This window comes from Plectropomus leopardus, chromosome 7 (assembly GCF_026936395.1).
Source record: "Plectropomus leopardus strain MGB_pleo_1.0 chromosome 7, ASM2693639v1, whole genome shotgun sequence".
NCBI classification, from domain to species: domain Eukaryota; kingdom Metazoa; phylum Chordata; class Actinopteri; order Perciformes; family Serranidae; genus Plectropomus; species Plectropomus leopardus.
Window position 1 is genome coordinate 28,482,719 of NC_142182.1, and position 19,032 is coordinate 28,501,750.

The 19,032-nt window shown below is 41.4% G+C and overlaps 1 protein-coding gene across 15 annotated transcripts in view; it reads right to left on the reverse strand.

Moving 5' to 3' along the window:
- The window catches only part of LOC121949755 (neuronal cell adhesion molecule-like), a 102,266-nt gene that overhangs the window by 57,721 nt on the left and 25,513 nt on the right, over positions 1–19,032 (reverse strand). Inside the window, exon 1 of one of the 15 annotated variants that reach the window (XM_088080371.1) lies at positions 4,525–4,640. The exons of the other annotated variants lie outside the window; for them this stretch is intronic. The gene's annotated coding sequence lies outside the window, so the exon portion shown is untranslated. Of the gene's footprint in view, positions 1–4,524; positions 4,641–19,032 lie in introns of those variants that run through there. 15 annotated transcript variants of the gene reach the window in all.

The following is a 19,032-nucleotide window of genomic DNA, read 5'->3' on the forward strand; positions in this document are numbered from 1 at the left end:
AATAAAATAATTAACTAACACGTGGCGACCCTGATTGGGATACACACACAAGGACTCACATGCACTAACATGCACAGACCGGCAACCACAAAACCGAACAGAGAGGCTCAGATTACAATATAAGAGAGCGCATAAATTTCAGTCTCTGTTCTGCTTAATCCGCTATATCTTTACATAGCAAATTTTTTGCTGCTGTATTAATGGTTTATTTTGAATGTTACATACAGGGGTCACAGGCAAAAAAAGGCTCAGATGTTCCTTTTTCCCCTCCACCTTTCTAATAATCTCCTTACATTATGTCTATCCTCTTCCCCACTTTCTCCTATTCTGTCCGTCCCTCCTTTATTCCATACACACTCCTCTCTTCTCTTCCCCTCAAACACTGTCACAGTGAGCACAGACACACCTACCGGAATCGATGGGCGAAATGATTGAAGAAGCCAATCCAATTTACTTCTAGCAAAGGCTTATCGACTTCAGTCTGCTGCTCCAAATACGAGTGTGGGAGCCCCATTGAGAGACGCCGCCGTTTCCACTCGGGTAAATACGAACACTGCTTTCTGCACCGCTACGCAGATACAATTGCGAACTACAGGTTTACATTAACTCCGTTTCACACAAATAACAGATGTGGTTTCTTCAGCTGTTTTCTCTCAAGATCCCCGTTCTGTCTCGCCACCCAAGATTTCGATTCTGCAGCACGCGCACTGTCTAAAAACATTTGTGGTGTTTCTTTTATGCTATTCTCACTTTATTTACTTCAACCTTTTTTGCAATTCAAGGACTCAAAAAGCCTCAGTACCACAGTCAACAACATATTACTTCTTACAGAATATTACAACAGAAAATCTGATGCTTCCACAGCCCTGAATTTGAGAGGCACCTTCTGACCCAGATTTTAAAAACTACTGACATACATGCTATTCACCCACAGCCTCCACTGCATTATTGCTGACATCTGTGCTGACACCATACCTGTACGCAGAACTACACTTCAGCTATCATCTTGTTCAGCTCTTACAGTATGGGATCATTTCTGCCTCACTGTGCATTTGCTGAATCGTAGTGAAACATCTGATTACAGCTGAGATCCATGAATAAAACACAACAACAATGTGACCTTTCTCCACATCCTGTTTGAATGAGCTGAAGGCTGATCCCATCAAAAGCGGCCTCCCCCATGACATCGAGCCAGCCGTCCCGCCACCCCACCTCTGCCCTCAGACACCGCAGAGTCGAGCGGGGGCTCAGTCCGGCTCGGCTGCCATGGTGATGAGAAGAGGGCTGCAGAACTGAGAGTGAAAATAGCCTGAGATGGGATGCTGATAGTGGGCAACGAGCAGGACTACAAAACACCTCACAGCAAAAGACACATGGTGCCCTCAGGGAGTGTTCTCGTGTCACGAGTGCTGACAAACAGACAGCTGAATCTTTCATGAATATAGATGGCACAACATTTTACAACAAGGGGGGAGGATTACAGGAAATGAAAAGAGGAACTTTTTGTAATTATTCTGAAACTTAAGAGTTGCATGAATGAATATGGATCAAATGATTGTGTGTAATCTAAAAGGGGTCGCTCATACTGATGAACCCAACACAGAATTATCATCTTACTCTGCACTTCCTCTCAGATCTACTGAGTTTGAAGTGTTTTTCATGTTAAAGGTTGGGTTTTATAGCCCACTTTACTTCACTGGTTCGCTCTCATCGCTCACATCAGCATCATTTCCAGCCACAAGAAGCTGTTTTCAGCAAAAAAAAAAAGGTCAGATAAATCCACTGCACACTACCTGCCCACCACCACACATCACACAGACACAGATATTTACCCCAGGAGAGAGAAAATATAAAAATGGAGTGGAAATACTGGACCAGTAACAAAACTTGAAATGAATGCTACAGCAATGCATACACTTTATAATTCAAGTTTGTGTCTGACTGATTTTTGAGCTGAGGACTAATTTTTAGAGTCTACAGTGCAGAGCAAAGAGCAATCATGTTCCCATCAACTGCTACTGACCGACCATCAGAAATCTGGTTGGCCATCGTCAGATTCTAGCAGAGCCACGACTCCATTCCAAGTGACAAAAAGCTGCACGTTAGCAACAAAAAAGCAGAACTGCAACATAAATGGTTAATCTTGGTCGGGTAATTTATTACAGTGTGTTCAATGAAACACATCTCTATGAGTATGAATGCTTTAAAGAACATATTTAGTATTTTATAATGTGGATATGCTGACTTAACAGAATGAATGTTGTTCATTTCATTCATCCATGCTGCTTAAAAGACAGAGAAAACGCATTTAAGCCTGACTCTAAAAACATGGCTTATATTTCCATTAGTCACACCATGCCAAATATGAGTGTCCAGCAGAATGAGACGTCGTCAGGTTGAACAAGCGCGGCTCACTGCAGATAATGCCAGGTAGTGAGGTGTCACACATTTCTCTAATTAGAGTCTGCTGGTTTTCTCCTGCAGGCTGTGTTGTTTTGATGGAGAACGGGGCTCAGCACCAGCGTAGCGGCCTGTGGGTTTAATTTTAGACTCTCGCCTAATGAGAGGCAGAGTGTGGCTGCAGACGATACCGCTCTCCCGATGAAGCATCATTACAGCCAAAGAGGGGAGAAATAATTAGAGCCGGAAAGACACTCTTCCCCCTATGATGAATTTACATTACGGGGACGAGGCTTGCTGAGACAGAGATGTGCTCTTATGCCATTATGCTGAGGACAAGCTGAGAACGGGCAGAATAAAGATGATGTGTTGATATGAAAGTGCTGGAAAAGTGCAAAGTGTCCATGAGGATGTTAATAAGACAGCTGATTGTCAGAGGAAACAAGCGCTCATGGATGTCTCTGCAAAAAAAAAGATTGTGTTCGAGAAATTTTACCACTCTGTGAGAAATATCTTCACATCTTCATCTGTCAATACGTCACAGGCCACAGTTACAGGGCTGGATCTGCTGATTTAATAAACATTTTGGGAATCATCCAGCGCTGCAGCTGACAATTATATTCCTTATTGATTCAGTGTTTGGGGTATATAAAATTGTATAAAAGACTTCTTAATCCCATGCTGACATCCTTCAAACAGTCTTTAGCTCAGATAATTTTAACTGACTATCATATAAGACAAAAAAAGCATCAATCTTCACTTGATTGTCAGAAACTCAGCAACTTATGTGATGCTTGAATAATCTTTTCAGTCTTTTCTCAAGCAAAAATATCAAATTCCCTGGTTTAAGCTTCTCAAATATAATCATATCAGCTCTATCATTTTTTTTGTTTAGCCAATAATCACCAGTGAAAAATAGTAAAACATGGCCATCACAAGTCATGAGAGGTCAAGGTAATATCGTTCAGTGTTGTGCTATGTCCAACCAACTGTCTGTAACTCAAATATATTCACTTGACTATAACATAAGACAATGAAAAGCAGTCAGTCTACTCAACTGAGATGCTTAAACCAGAAAACATTTGGTGTTTTTCCTGAAAAAAATGACTGAAAAGACTAATTATCAAGCAGCTGCTGCATAAATTCTCATACAATCAACTTGGCATTTCAGCTCTGTAATTTTAGTTTAACTCATAATTAATAGTGAAAAACAGTGAAAAATGTCCATTGCACATTCTAAAAGATCAAGATAATATCTTCAAATGTCTTGCTTTGTGCAAACAGCTGTCTATGACTCAAATATCATAACAGCAAAGCTTCACTGAGAAGCTTAAACTAGGGACCATTTGGTATTTTTTTCTAAAAAAAAAAAAAAAAAACTGAAAATATTGATCAAGTGCCATAGTGCCATAGTAGATGCTGAATACAGTTTCTGACAGTCTACAATTTGTTCTATCTATTCTTTTTTTCCAAAGTTTGAAATCATTTACTATGAAATGTGGGCCTATAACAGTTCAAAGAGCAATCATTGCCACTGAAAAACTTGCAGCAATGCAGTTTAAATATGTTTAAAAAATAACAAATAATAATAAAATTACACAAGTAGAAAGAAAAAAAGAGAATCCAGGGATACAAAGTAATGCAAGTGAAAATAAAGGGTCAATTCTAATAAAATATGAGGTAAAGTGATGTAAATCAGTATTTGCATGAAACAGATAGAATTTGACAGTAAAGTACTGAAGTATCACTATTAGATTTATCATTTAGTCCATGATCAATGCTGAAAAAATGTGAAAAATGGCATAAAATACTGAAAAACAGCCACCACAAGTTCTGACAGCTCAAGGTAACATCGTCAAATGTCTTGCCCAACAGACCATAACCCCAAAATGTTTAAAGTACAATGATATAAAAGAGAGAGGAGCATTAAATTCTCCTGTTTTATGACGTGATCGATAAATTGTTTCAGCAGTACAATCATCCAGTAGGTTTCATTTGTTCAGGAGTACTAAAACATCTTCAAGAGTTTGGACAATCAGCTGCAGATCAAGAGTATTACTAGCTGCACTTTCTACACAACAGGTGACTACATGGTCTGAATTAACAAAAGAGAAAACAGCTCACCTTTCTGTCTGTATGTGTCACTCAGATTAAATCCCCTCAGTGTGTGCATGTGTGAGAGCAGAGTTCAGTTGTCATAATCCCAGTGGCTGTGTATTCCTCGATGTGTCTGCAGTGACTGAATGACAGCAAAGAGAGACGAGCTGATTCCCTTACAAAATCACACCCCCCCAACACACCCACAACCCCTCCTCCCCTCCTCCCGCGTCCCTCCCTGACCTCCCTCCCCCCCTCCTCTCTCACAGTGGGATTAAAACAACCTTTTGTCTCTCCACAATAGAGGTTAAACATTTCCTGGTATCACATGAACAGCGACCAGAATCTACAAAGTTATCGGGTGGGTTTTTTCTTTTTAAACACATTTGTACAGAAGCATTAAATATTCAACAAGTTATTTGTTCAGTATCTGACACAACTGTCAGCGGGATGAGGGGATGACAGAGCATAACATCCTGCGGTATGAATTTGGCAGAGCATAAAAGCAACATTGACACTGTAATTGCATGTTAAATCAAATGGCACCCAGCGTACACTGGAATAACTGTCAGCTGCACTGATTGTGCTCCAGTCAATGCAGCTTTCTGGGTGTTCAATAGAGGGTGGAGGTGGAGTAAAACTAGCAAAAGCTATGCGAATAAAAGGGAAAAAAGCCTCAAGGCACATCCTGAGGACTTCCTTTCCCATACAGTGCTGGAGAAAGTGCTCACCTACTCAACAGATGTCCCTATGCAATCTAATCTAGTTGACTCAGTGAGGGGAACCTTATTTATTGCCGACTCCTCACTGGTATTATTGCAACCCGTTTTAAAAGAATAGATGTGAAAAAGGTCTTTTGACGTCCGTTAGCTATGGTTGCAGAGGGCAACAATGGTGGGAAAGATCCCTTTGAAAGAGTCACTATTCTCTGGGCCCAGCCCTAAATAATGCTCCTCTCATTACAAAAGCAAAGAAAATGTAACATTATCTGCCTCAAAGCGCATTGTCCATCAAGGTGAACAATCATTTAGACTCCAGCATCTAAAAAACATTTTCTTTCACACTTTGTCTCCTTTCAGGTGCAGTGATGGGATGTAAAGTACATTTATTTGACTGTTGTGCTTAAGCACAATTCTGAGGAATATTTCAGGGAAGTAATGTACGTTTTGCTCTACTACACTTATTTGACAGCAACAGTAACTACTTAAAAGCATTATAGATACAAAAACATGATGACCTCACAAAATGCAAATATTAGAGCAGCGGTTCCAAAACACTGTATAGTTTTGGCTCATTTTAGATGTCTAAGAATTGTTATCAGTTCCACCAAAGTGACATGTCTTCTCTCATAGTTTCATATAAATAACCAAATAAGCAATGCTGACAGAAAAGATCTGTTAGCAGAACATTTTGTTTTCGATTCTTTGTTTTCCCCATGAATCACCTCATAACCCTCCAGATTTATCTTGTGACCACTGGAGGGGCTCGACTATAGTGGCTAAAGAGGGCAAATGCACTACTGAAACAATTTCCATTACGATCAACATGCTGCTGAATTCATAAGCTATGCAAATTCAAAAACCAACCCAGTGTTGCAAAAACACGTAAAAAATTCCTAAACACATACAACAATGAAAATGTGCTGCAAATGTTAAAATTTGGTTCCGAAAGAATGAACAAATACAGTGAGAGCAAACGCACTACAAATTCAGAAACAATGCAAAAAAAAAACCCAACTCAGTAAACAAATGCAACAGAAAACCACTGAATGTCCTGTCAACACAGCCGACAGTGTTGTGCTGTATGGAGTTCTACGTGGATTTGAACTTGCAATGGAGCATTTTTACATTGTTTTTTGATACTAAATGTTTCCTGGAGACCTGCAGTAGCACAATGGAGCTGGTTTTCTATGAGCGTGTCCATGTTTTGTTTATAACACACGTTTCTGCCATAGGTGTCACACTATTCTGCTTTCAGGTGGCGGTAACACGGTGAGATATGCAGAAATGTGCCCACAAAGGCAGGGGAGAAGTCCACTAGAAGTATACATGGACCAACCCTAGGATGAGGGAGTGGTTAGGTTTAGGCACAAAACCACTTGGTTATGTTTTAGGTGCATGGAAAAGATAACATTTTGCCTTTAAACACCCACATTTCGTGGCACGGGTCGGTGAAATACACCCAGGTCCGATGGCTCAAATGCCACTGGGAAACACTGTAATGTGTCAGTGAAAGCCACACAGGTTTAGTGCCACACCATCCACTGTTCCCTTAAGCTCCCGATGACAAAGTCAGCTTATATTAAGTCACTTTAGATCGTTGATATGATACATATGGAACATTTAAATGCCATGTATTTGTGGTTTGCAGAAATATACAATGCCCTGTGTAAACATGTTTTTTTACGAGTAGGGAAATGCATTCAGCACATTTGTTCGAGCTTAAGAATAGGCACACTGCTTCTTGCTGCATAACACTGAGTGAAAAACTTATTGGTTTACAAGAAAGGCCCACAGGGTTCTTCTTAAACCGCTGCTCAATTGTTTCCTGGTGTATTGTTCTTGCAGGTTTGGGAATAGCCACTTAATAATCCTACAAAGGCATATGAATTCTGTCTGCACCAGAGGGACGTGCTCAATGGCTTCACAACATGGTCATTGTTGCATGCGACTGCGAGTATATAACATCCACCCACTTACCATGATGAAACCATCAGCCTACACACCGTCAGAGCTTCATGGTGGTCAAGAGACCTGAAGCCTTTGAACTGAAATTCCACCTTAATTTCACTAATGAATGGCTTCAGTCATTTTCTGTGTAAACATAACTCAACACGTTGAGCTTTCTCAGCATCCAGCGTCACTGCATGAGAAGCCATTAATTTAGAAAAATGTATCATAAATAAAAATTCAGAGTGGCGGGCATCTTTCAGAGAGATGATGGATAGCACCGAGGTGTATGCATTATGGTATGAAATGAGTGAAAGGGCCATATTTCATTGAGCGAGGGGCGTGATTGACCAAGTCTAATGGGCATTATTTCTGCACACTGACTCTGTTGAGCAGAGACACTGGGCGAACCCCGCCAGCCCATTGCTCCTTCAGACTCACACTGAGAGAGGAGCGGCGCCCTCCCCACTCTTTGTCACGACACCAATAGAATAACAATATTTCAATGGCAACTGCATATTTCAATGGCAACTTTTAACAGAACAAAGTTCATGCTGCGGTCTAGACCGAGCCCTCCTAACTAGAGCTGCACGCTGTCTGCATGTGTGTGTGTGTGTGTGTGTGTGTGTGTATCAGTGGGTGTTCATGGTGAGGACTCCTTTCGAGTTCTCTATTCAAAAATGTGAATGGGAGTGAAATATGATTGGCTCAGGGAGAGAATGAGGGGCTGGGTTCACAAGACTATTGAGGCAGGGTGGGGGGAGACACTTGTGAAATACTTCAAGACAAGTACAGATGATTTAGCCTTCGTAAAGCAGCAGCGTGCAGGATTTAGTGGCATTCTAGCCGTGAGGACTGCAGATTGCAACCAGCTGAAACTTCTAAAATGTGCCAAGCATGAACTCCCGGTTAGGATTTCTTAAGTATTGATTGTTCAGGAGGTTTCTACAAGAAACTGAATAGTCCACGTCTCTTCCTCTTCAAAACAAAATAAACAAGTGATTTAAACTGGTAAAAACACTGAATAAAGCAGTTTCTCATCACAAATCAGTGTTTTACCAATGTTATTCAGCACATCAAGGACAGGCCACCAGCCCCTGCTAATGTGCGCTCACCTTTTTTCTATAATAACTTCAGATCCTGACATTGAGGAGTCTCCCATTTATACTGGGAGACAAATTATCTACAATGGTCTCTTCCTCTACAAAACAAACATGTAAAAACACTGAATAATGCAGTTATGCAAAAATGTGTATAGCCCTATCTAGTAGAGCCAGTGTTTGGTTTGTCCAGATACTGTAGAAACGTAACAATGCAACATTTCAATGCAGGTATAAACAGTTCATTCTAAGGTAACGAAAACCCAACAGATCTTATTTTCAGGTAATAACACACTCAAGAAAATGTGCTTATTATATTAAATTCCATTTCTGCTAAATATATCCCCCTAAATTCTACACATTAAATAATCTAAGTCTGCTTCTAATGCATTCCTATTCCTACAATCAATTTTAAATGCTTGTTTGTTTGAGTGCTCGCATCACATCGAATCAGTAATTGTTAAAATGTGGCTCTCTATCATCAAGTAATACACCATGACAATAACCCTGATAATGCAGAACATCTCTGTCCTCTGGCAATCACTTCGTCTTGTCCTCGTCCATGTCTGTATCAATTTTCGCCTTGTTAACTCAGGCTGAACTCATTACAACACAATAACGCTGAGGAGTTTGGTGTCAGAGGTATCACGTAGCAAGACTATAATGGTGACTTTAGGTATCTGGTTAACTATCAAAGGATAGATGAAGGAATTTCACATTTAGGACAAGAAAAAAAATGATGACACGGGCATCTGATCTGACACTGAGGAAAACAAAGCATTTGGGGTCTTAAGGGAATTTACATGAATTACAGCAAGAGGCCCACAGGGATGGCCGCGACCTCTCCTCAGCTTTTTTGAAACTAAACAAGACCCCGATCCCGCCCATTAGAACACAAGTGTGCACGCACACACACACACACACACACACACACACACACACACACACACACACACACACACACACGCACAAAGCCACACTGGAAGAGAATGGTGTGACTGGTTACCATGGAGCCATGAGGCTCACTGACAGGGCTGGAGTGTTAACATGCTCGCAGACAACAGAGAGGATGATGAGAAAAAGAAGAGGACAGAGGGAGAGAGAGAGGCAGAGAGAGCGCAGTAAAAACAACAAAGAAAGTGTAGAATGGGAAAGATTTACCACACACAGGCAGCAGACCGTCCCGGAGGTTAAGGACCCGTAATGTTGTGCATCGTATTTTTTTCTAACTGAAAGACCCTTAGTGACACAATTTCAAACACACAATAGTCTTAATTTAACAGAAACCGGGGCAGCACTGGGCTAATTTTTCTGCTTTCCCCTAACCGTTTACAACATTGATTTTGTTTCTGTGATGTCTGTTTTAATTCAACTTGGGTCCTATTTTTGTAGCTTCATTTCTATCAATAATTCTGTACAAATTAATTGCAATAAAGAAGTCAGACAAGGAAGAGAACAAGACAGACGATGACAGACATTGTTTAAACAAACCCTTGTGTTTGTTCAAGTTATTTGTTCGAGAAAACAAGGACAAATGGTAACTTTGGCCTCTGACAAGACAACCTTAAAATCCTGGATTAATCCTCATCATTGTGCAATCACTTTAGAATAATCTGCTAAAAAAAACCAACAAAACAGTAAATCTAGCATGCACAAAAGCAAAACTAACACTCAATACTCTGTGGTTAAAGAAAAACAGTAGTTTATTACAACTGTGGTTTCATTTTTAGCTTTAGCCTTTGGGTCTAGATGGCCATTTTTTAATGGAGGTGACAAAAAAAGGGAAAGAGAGAGAGTGACAGAAACCAGGGTAAAAGGAGAGGGCATTTGTGCGATGGAGGGGGCTCCAGGATCAAAACCTGAGTTGGAATTCTTCCTGTTCGATCAGTAAGTAACAAGTAACAGAAAATATGCTTTTTCTTCTCTCTTGAATGTTTTGTGTGTTGATGATGTTGTCCAACGTTGATTGTTTATCCGTGGATAGTTGCTAAGCTCTAAGGAAAACAAAAAGCGATCCTGCAAGTCTTCACAACAGTGGTATCAACAAAAATACCACTTGGAGATGCTAAGTGGTGGAAGAATTAAAAAGTTGAAATCATATCTCTTTTCACTTTAACAGTTGATATATTTCAGTCCATGCACCTTGTGCAGATGTGTCAGTCTCATCTACATATGTCGGCATTTCTGTTGCTGTTTTTCATTGATGTAACTAAGTAGCTAGCTGTGAAGAAACCCAATCTAAAATGTACAGTCACACAGGAGCAAAACGTACACCAGCAAAGATTCACCTCCTTCCATTCGGTGCAAGCAGAAGGGCAAAGAAACACTCTTTTTTTGGCAAAGCAAAATTGCATGTTTGCACAGCATGGAGTTCAACTTTGGTGAACTTTGACCGGAGAAGTTGTAGCCTCAACCAAAAGCAAAGAAGAATGGTTGGAAGAGACGTTGATATTTGTTTGAGTTTTAACCAGCCAATATTGTAAGATATTGCTCATGAAAAATATTAATGTGTGAAAAATGCTCATGTGAAACTGTGACCTCATCCCCTCTCCTGATATCTGATTGTTCGGTTGTTTCTCTAACATTAGACATAATAGACATAATAATAGCTCAACAAATCATAGATGTCTGAGGTGATTCAGAGGTCTGGAGCGAGGCTAATCAGTTCTATCAGTTATTGTAGCATGGCACCAACCAAAGGTGTTACTGAGATCTTGGAACATGACTGATTCCTTCCAAAGGTGCAATAAACTCAAAGTAAGAGCTCTCTTAATGTAGCTAATTATCCATCATTGTACCAGTGCACACTTGCGCACAACTACGGCAACTAAAGTAGCTCACATTTATCCAGAAAATCAATCTGTAAACTGTAATGGATATTGCAGATGAACAGTTTGGGAAATTATGTTACAGTTCCCCTTCGATATCTCTTTTAAATAAGTTACTGGGGAATCGTTTTATGATCATCTGAAAGCTTGTGTTTGTTTCCCAGTTCTACCTGTTTGTATTAGTCCTGCTCAGTTCCCAGATCTCAGTAATTCCTTTGGTGAGTACAGTGTTATCATAACTGATGGAAACTAATGACCCAAGTTGTAATAAACCATATTTTTCCTTTCCATTCGATGGGCATCTTAAGTTTTGTATCTAAGAAGAACTAAAAAGCAAATACACTAGTTATCTACGTTTGTTTTTGACTGTGCTGTTCCCAGAGGTCTCTTTAGGTTTGTTTGTATTGTCTGTTTTCCTCTTGTTTGTTATGTTGCACAGCTTCCCCGTGCAATGACGAATCACCACTGATACTTCCAGAGTGCTCATTATGAGTTTTAACTATGAAGCAATTTGCGTAACTGCCTGCCTGTTTGCAACCTGTTTGATCATCAGTGTTGCTGTGTTCGCAGATTTCAACAATTAACTTGATGAGTACATTGTTATTTTGAGGAATCCAAATAATGGCCAAAACTGCAAAAAAAATAAAAAAATAAAGCCAAAATTCACCAAACAAGAATTTAACTTTTGAGATAGACCACCGTCACTGCTGTGTCGCCAACTGAAACAAAAACCCCTCCTTTCTTTGCTATTGTTAGCTCACCATGAACGAGCCAGTGACTTTGACTGACTTGCCAACAATAGCCTTACAGTATATGGCGATATGGCAACCATTCATGTGGTAATGAAGCAGGAGAGGAAGCTCCAAGCCTGGTTGGATACAGTGTGTGTGTGGGGCTTGCATCCAACTGCAGAGAGCACCAGCTGAGGACGTGAGGGGACGTGGAAGAGATCCAGAGTTTTCTGCAGCAGAGAGAGAGAAGGGCCCACCGAGCAGGTCTCCCCCTCTATATGCTCCATACTGTCACCAATAAGAAGATCATCTTCGGTCCAGTGAGCATCCTTCAATAAACACACACTGCCACACACACACACGCATGGACACACACACTCTCTCAGTATGTACATGTGTGCTGATCCCTGCATCCATATGTGTCCACAGAAGGTGCAGGCATGTGTGCGCCTCCATTGCTTCCCCACCAGGACCAATTTCCATCCGCCGTCTGTGTGAGAGAGTTCGATCGATGCTGCACGGAGCGCGCCGTCCAGGCTGTTCATTACTGTTGGCAACACTGCAGCCATAAGCACAAACAACCTGCCCCACTGACGCATTACACACCAGTCATGGACTGGATGGATGGATGTCAGTTTTATTTAACGCAGTGCTGAAGCATAAACCCGTCACTACAGGAAAAAAGCAGAACTTGCAGCTCGACTGTCATCGCTGATGTACGTTTCATTAGTTTTCATTAGCGAACCACAACAACAGCTGAGGGACCCCGGTGTCATCTTTGAAGTGCATGTTTGTGGCAGCAGGAGGGGAATGAGATTCCTCTTCTTCCCTCCTTCTTCTTTTCTTCTTCATCCTCACCCACGCTGTGTGTTGAGCTCTCACACCACCTGTCTCCTCAGCACAACTTGAGCCTCCCAAGACCTTACAAACACATACAGCATCCACACAAACAGTCTAACTGAGGTGACATAGTCGTGCTGTCAGGTATTCATTGCAAAACAAGACTAAGAGTCTAAAGCCATACAAGCAGCTCTGTAAGCACTTAAGCACGGTAATGTTTTGAGCTAAATGCTGACTTCAGCATGCGAACATGCTCATGGTGTGCATATAGGGTGTTGGTGTCTGGCAATTTCACCCTGGGTCTAGGTCTGCAGCTGCCTACACCAGGGCGCAGCAAGAAATTGGGGAGCCCTCACTCTCCAACTCAATCTGAGGACTGAAACTTCCCCAAAAGTACACTGCACACCGACAGAAAAAAAAGGCTGCAGGACTTACTGAGTCTACTTTTCAACTCTCAGGAGACAGCCCTCGATGGCACTAAGCCAAAGGATCGCAAAAGTGATTTTAATTAATCCACAGAGGAACACGATAGTGTCTACCAAATTTCATGGCAATGCATCCAATAGTTCCTTCATCCATTTTACTGAAAACTACAAATGGCAGCCTAGATTAAAAGTCTGGTTATACCTGATTCAGTAGGAGTCATCCTCTGAGGAACATGAATGTCTAAAAAAAAAAAATCATGACAATCCATCTAACAGTTGTTGAGATATTTGAGTCTGAACCAAAAACCCTGGACAAACAGTAGGGAAAAAGAAAGAAGACTATAAATATGCGGTTATGTGTCATCGTGTCTTTGAATATGCAGCCTATGGCCTTGGGTTTGCATCAGCACACCGGCCTGCAGTGAGCTGAATGTGCAAAGAAAGCAGATAAAGACTTTATGCAGGCTTCACCTCCAATACACAACTACACAAGGTAGAACTACTGAGATAAAACAGATGGCAAAGCAAAAGCAAGGAGAAACACCTTGAAGCACCTGCATCACATAAAGTGATTCATGTTCAGAGCTTTGCTTTTTTCAGACACAAAATTATTTACTTTTTAGTGACTCCAAAAACTGACAATCTGATCTTTCCCCTCCTACTCCTGCTCTGATGTGAAATCCATATTGCGCTCAATGAGTCAACAGCAAAAAAAAAGCAAAAAAAAAAGGACTGACTAAAAAGAACAACAACTGCTCACTTCTTCAACACACATACAGTTGACAGATATTCTTATAAAAATAAATAACGAGACGCAGACAGCTGGCGGGTTGGGACTGTCAATGACGTGGCTTTATGTTGAGGTGAGCCACTGGTGAAGTAGACAGTGCTGAAGGGTTTAATCAGCCTGTCTGTGGCAGACTGATGCACACACACACACACACACACACACACACACACACACACACACACACAATTATGTTGCTGCAGGTGCTGTGATAAAAATGCAGGGGCAGGGACTGAGACAGAGTGAAATATAGGAGAGAAAGAAGGTATGCCAAAGGCACGAGCAAATGAGAGGAGCAGAAGTCAAGGCCAGTGGAGGTGCTGGCTAGTTAGCTGCTGTGTGAGTGTGGACTGAACAATATATATATGTGTTAGTGGGAAGGGAGATGAGTGTGTGTGTGTGTGTGTGTGTGTGTGTGTGTGTGTGTGTGTGTGTGTGTGTGTGTGTGTGTGTGTGTGTGTGTGTGTGTGTGTGTGTGTGTGTGTGTGTGTGTGTGTGTGTTCCTGCAGCATGAATCCGCAAATGTTTGTGTTTGCACGTCCGCCAGTGTGAAGTTGTGTGTCTGTTTGGCATAGAAGTACATCACTGAAACATGAATCCCCTGATGCGAGTGTGTATTTGTGTGTGTGCGAACTGTAAATTCTCAAATAACAGCTGGGTGAACAGCCGAGACAAACAAATAAAGGTTGGGCAAAAGGCACTGAGGGGTTGGTAAAATTACTTGTATAATTGTTATGGGAGAACACAGCCTTGTTTTAAAAAAAGCTAAATACAGGCCCTGGCCCATGTTTTAGGTACATGATCACAGCTTGGCCTACCCTGTTATCTGCCGCAAAAGATGAGTGTTTTTGCAGAGGCTGGTGTTTCTAACTGTAGCCCAAAGGCAATACATTCTCACTCTCTGCTTGTTAAGTAGACACCTGGCTAGTGGCCCTATACGTCAAACTATGATGCTTTAGTTACCCTTCCAAATGTCCGTTTTGGACGCTCAGGGACAGCTTGTCATTTTTAGCTTGTTACATGCATTGTGTCTTTTCAAAATAAAACTTCTAATTTTCAAAGGAAATGTACAGTTTCTACTCATTAAAGTATTAGAGTCCCTTTTCAAAATAAACTTAAGAGTGTGGCTTATGTTTTTTAAGTTTACTTTGTTAGGTTTCGGCAACAATAGTACTTTTTTTTTTCAGAAAAAACACCATGGTTTAGCTTAAAACATGTACATTTGCTACGAACGTAATACAATATTCTATGACATTTCTCACTAATATATACTGGCACCCACTGTTGTTATTTAAAATAATTGGGACACAGAGAGTGCTGTCCTGGTTGAAAGTCCAGAGTCTCACCCTGCCCGCCCTATGCAGACTTTCTCGCTCTGTTTTTATGCCCTGTTCTTACTTTGTCTGACTTGCGTGATGCACCAAAACATGTATACATCGCCCAAAATCATGGGCCAGTAATTTGTGAACAACCATCATATTTTGGAAGGCTGAGATCACATAGCCAATAGACTAATGGAAATAATGAAGGAAGCAGTCCCTTCGGGGGCGGGTGGGGTTTTGGATGGGTCACAAAACACAGGACGTTCCCCCAGGGGACAGGTGTTCGGAACAGTTGGAACTGTGAGTCATTTCAACGTACGATGTCACCATTTTTTTTTTTCTAAAACCGAATCACAGTAGCTTTATTTGCCAAAATTTAAACTTTAAGTACATATTGTCATTTCTGGGATGCTAATTTGTAGGATATCATATGAACCACTTTGTGAGGATATGTTTTTGTACTACTATTGTTGTTCAGAGCATCAAAAAAAAGCAGCTGCCCGGTGCGTCTCATATGGCTGCTACAGGGTGCACTGGTGAGCTGCTGTCTGGTGCAGAGGGCCACTGACCAAGCATCAGTTGACAAGTTGGGAGTGACTCCTCTCCCTCCCTCACCCTCTGCTGCCTCTCTCCTACTCCCTTCTCCCTCCAGCTCACTTTCCTCCCTTGTCTTCCCGGACTCCATGCTCTCTGGTGCAGGTGACAGCACTGGGACAATGGGATGATATCACTGGTCAGCTCCTAGCAGCTTGTCTGCATGCTGCACAATAACAGACTGCTGCAGCTCGAGTGTGGCACGTTGTGAAGTTTGTGGGAGAGAGAAAAGAATGAGACAGACAGAGGGAGGGAGAGGAGGAGAAAAACAAACTGTACTGCAAAAACAAAGGCTGAAGGGAAGGAAGAGGAAACTCAGTTTGCTTTGTAGCATCAGTGCATGTATGTGTGTGAACACTGGTGGTCATGTGTGTATGCAAACTACAGTGAGCCTATAGCCTGTGTGCCTACAGCTGAATCTGTGTGGGCAGGACTGCAGGCTGTGCTGCCTTTTAATTACAGCACAGCTCCTTCCTCTTTCTCTGACGATGCCTCACACACATACATAAACACACACACACAGCAAACAGCACACAGCGCACCTGCCATGAAGCAGATTGGATTTACACTGCATCAATAATTCACCTGCACATATATCCCCAAACACACACACACACACACACACACACACACACACACACACACACACACACACACACACACACACACACACACACACACACACACACACACACACACACACACACACACCACTGACGCAGGTTGTCTTTGAGTTACCGATAGCATTTAGAGGGAGAGTCGTAAACACACAATGATACTGAAAGAACAGTGGTTAGAGGCTAACACGTGTCCCGCTGACTGATCCTGCATCATTATAGAGCAAATTACCACAGATATTAAGCCAATTATGAGCCATGTAAACAACAGACAGCGAGGAGACTTTCTGGAATCAAGCTGTCCTATTCTTAGAAACACCTGAATTAAAAAAACATCCCTGGGCTTCCTATTCTCCAGATCCGTCATTACACTTCATCTGAGACGGGCTGAGTACCAGATACACTGCTGGAGAGAGGCTTTCATCTCCTCCACTGTGTTGTGCATTAGGCAGAATTTCAGCTGCCCTTGTTTTTAGCAGCTGAGTACAGGATGCAAATGGGCTTCTGTTATTGTTGTTGTGGTCTGTTGTTTTTGGGGTTTTTTTTTTCCAAGATCTTGTTATATCTTAACTGTGCGATTAGATCCGGCCAGGTGTCTTTACTGAAGATTTCATAAGTTCTCTTGGAGTATTTGTAATACTAACAGCCATTTAATCATCAAATCATGCCAATTTTCTGACATATGCCAAGTCCCAATTTCTCAGAATCAGAGCTTATGTTTTCAAATTGCTTTTTTGATCCGCTTACGATCCAATAGCCAAAGATATTCAATTTACATAAGTATAAAACAGAGCACCAAAGCGCCAAATTCTGACATTTCAGGAGCTAAAACCACCAAATATGTGGCATTTTAGCTCAACAAATGATTACCAAACCAACTGGCGATTTATTTTCAGCTGATCATCAAAGTGATCAATCAACTTAAAGTTTTCACAGTAGTTTATAGGACAAATATGCAATACAGTTGGGAAATATAGAATGGAAGCGATGTGAGGGTCACTGGAAGACATGCTATTGAATAGACTATGTGATATTGAAGAAAGCAGACTGACTAGATGGATATTTATTTCGGCTTTGACACACCAAACCGACATCAAAGAACTAGTGGCGACAAAGGCCAACTGTTGCATCACCTAACGTCGCCTTTGTAACCTGAGCACATCACAAAAACTGCAGCCAGGAAATAACTCGCCATAACAGCAGACTGTGGTAGTCTGCATTCATCATTCAAAAACGGGAAACTGGAGAATCGACAGGACGGATTTAAGACGCTAGTTAGCCACTCAGCACAACAACAATGCAATCCAATGTTGAAAGAACAAATTATATTTACATAAAACAAAATTCAAGCCTGTCAATGGCAAAAACAACCACTCCTAATGGACGCAGACTGATGCTGTACAACTGTCCCCCTATGCCAACGCTGCTGGTGTAACACAGCTGCAGCCCGCACCTCCAACACTGGACCAAGCTGGTAACATCTGTCACGTACACACAACAACATGGAAAATAAGGTCAAGGTTGAAAAAATGCTGAAGTTACCCTTTGTGATGCCAACTGATTTAAGGCAACAGTAACACAAACAATTGACAAAGCTGGCTAAGATAAATTATCTTAGGAAAAATTTAATCTGGGATCCCATCGGCTATCATTTGATGACGATTTACCTTTATATTAGCTTCGCACTGTGAACAACGGCTGCTGGTACACAGCAGAGGAGGTCTTGGCTTGTATATCCAGAGGCTACACCGTAAACCCCTGAAATACTGACCATTGACCCCGTTGCAGTTTTACAAGTATGGCCCCATTTTGTTCATATAATCTGCAAATCTATAGCATTTTCTTTGTTTTCTTTGACATTTTTTTTAAACCTAAACTAATTATTTGAATTTAAGTAGAGCAGTAGTAGTAGTTCGTCCTTTTGGTTTTGTGTTATTTGTTACTGTAAAATATCTTGTTATATTTTTTTGTTGTTTATGTTATACAGAAATGCCTTGTAATTCCATGTGGCACAGGCCAAATATTTGGCATCACACAAAAACTGAACAAACTATAAGACTTAAGAAGCTGAATTTTATCTGAATGACATTACATGGTGAGAAGGAATCAATTATTCAATACAAAATGCAAGATCCATAAACATCCTTTTGCTGCACAAATGGCTCCTGGATTCTAGCGAACACTTAATGGATTCTAATCAATCAAATCAATCTTTATTTGTATGGCACTTTTCACACAAAGAGTAACACAAAGTGCCTCACAGAGATTAAAAACAATAACAGAAATGAAAAACATCAAAGTAAAAGATAAATACAGACAGCCTGACCCTCCCACCCCTACATATACGTACGCAACAAAACACACACATTCATGTAGATATTCCCACACATATTCGCAAAGACACCCGAACACCCCCCCTTACCACCCACACACACGCACACATACACCAACACACACCAGCTGTTACTAAAGAGACATGGCTAGAGAGACATGGCTAGGCACTGAGACCTGAGGCGAGGGAGAAGCTACCTTTGGGGGCCAACCTCACTGAGAGAGGTCACGGTCCAGCACCGCCGGACGCCGCCACAGAGACCATCCCAACCCAGGCGGACAGGAGTGCCC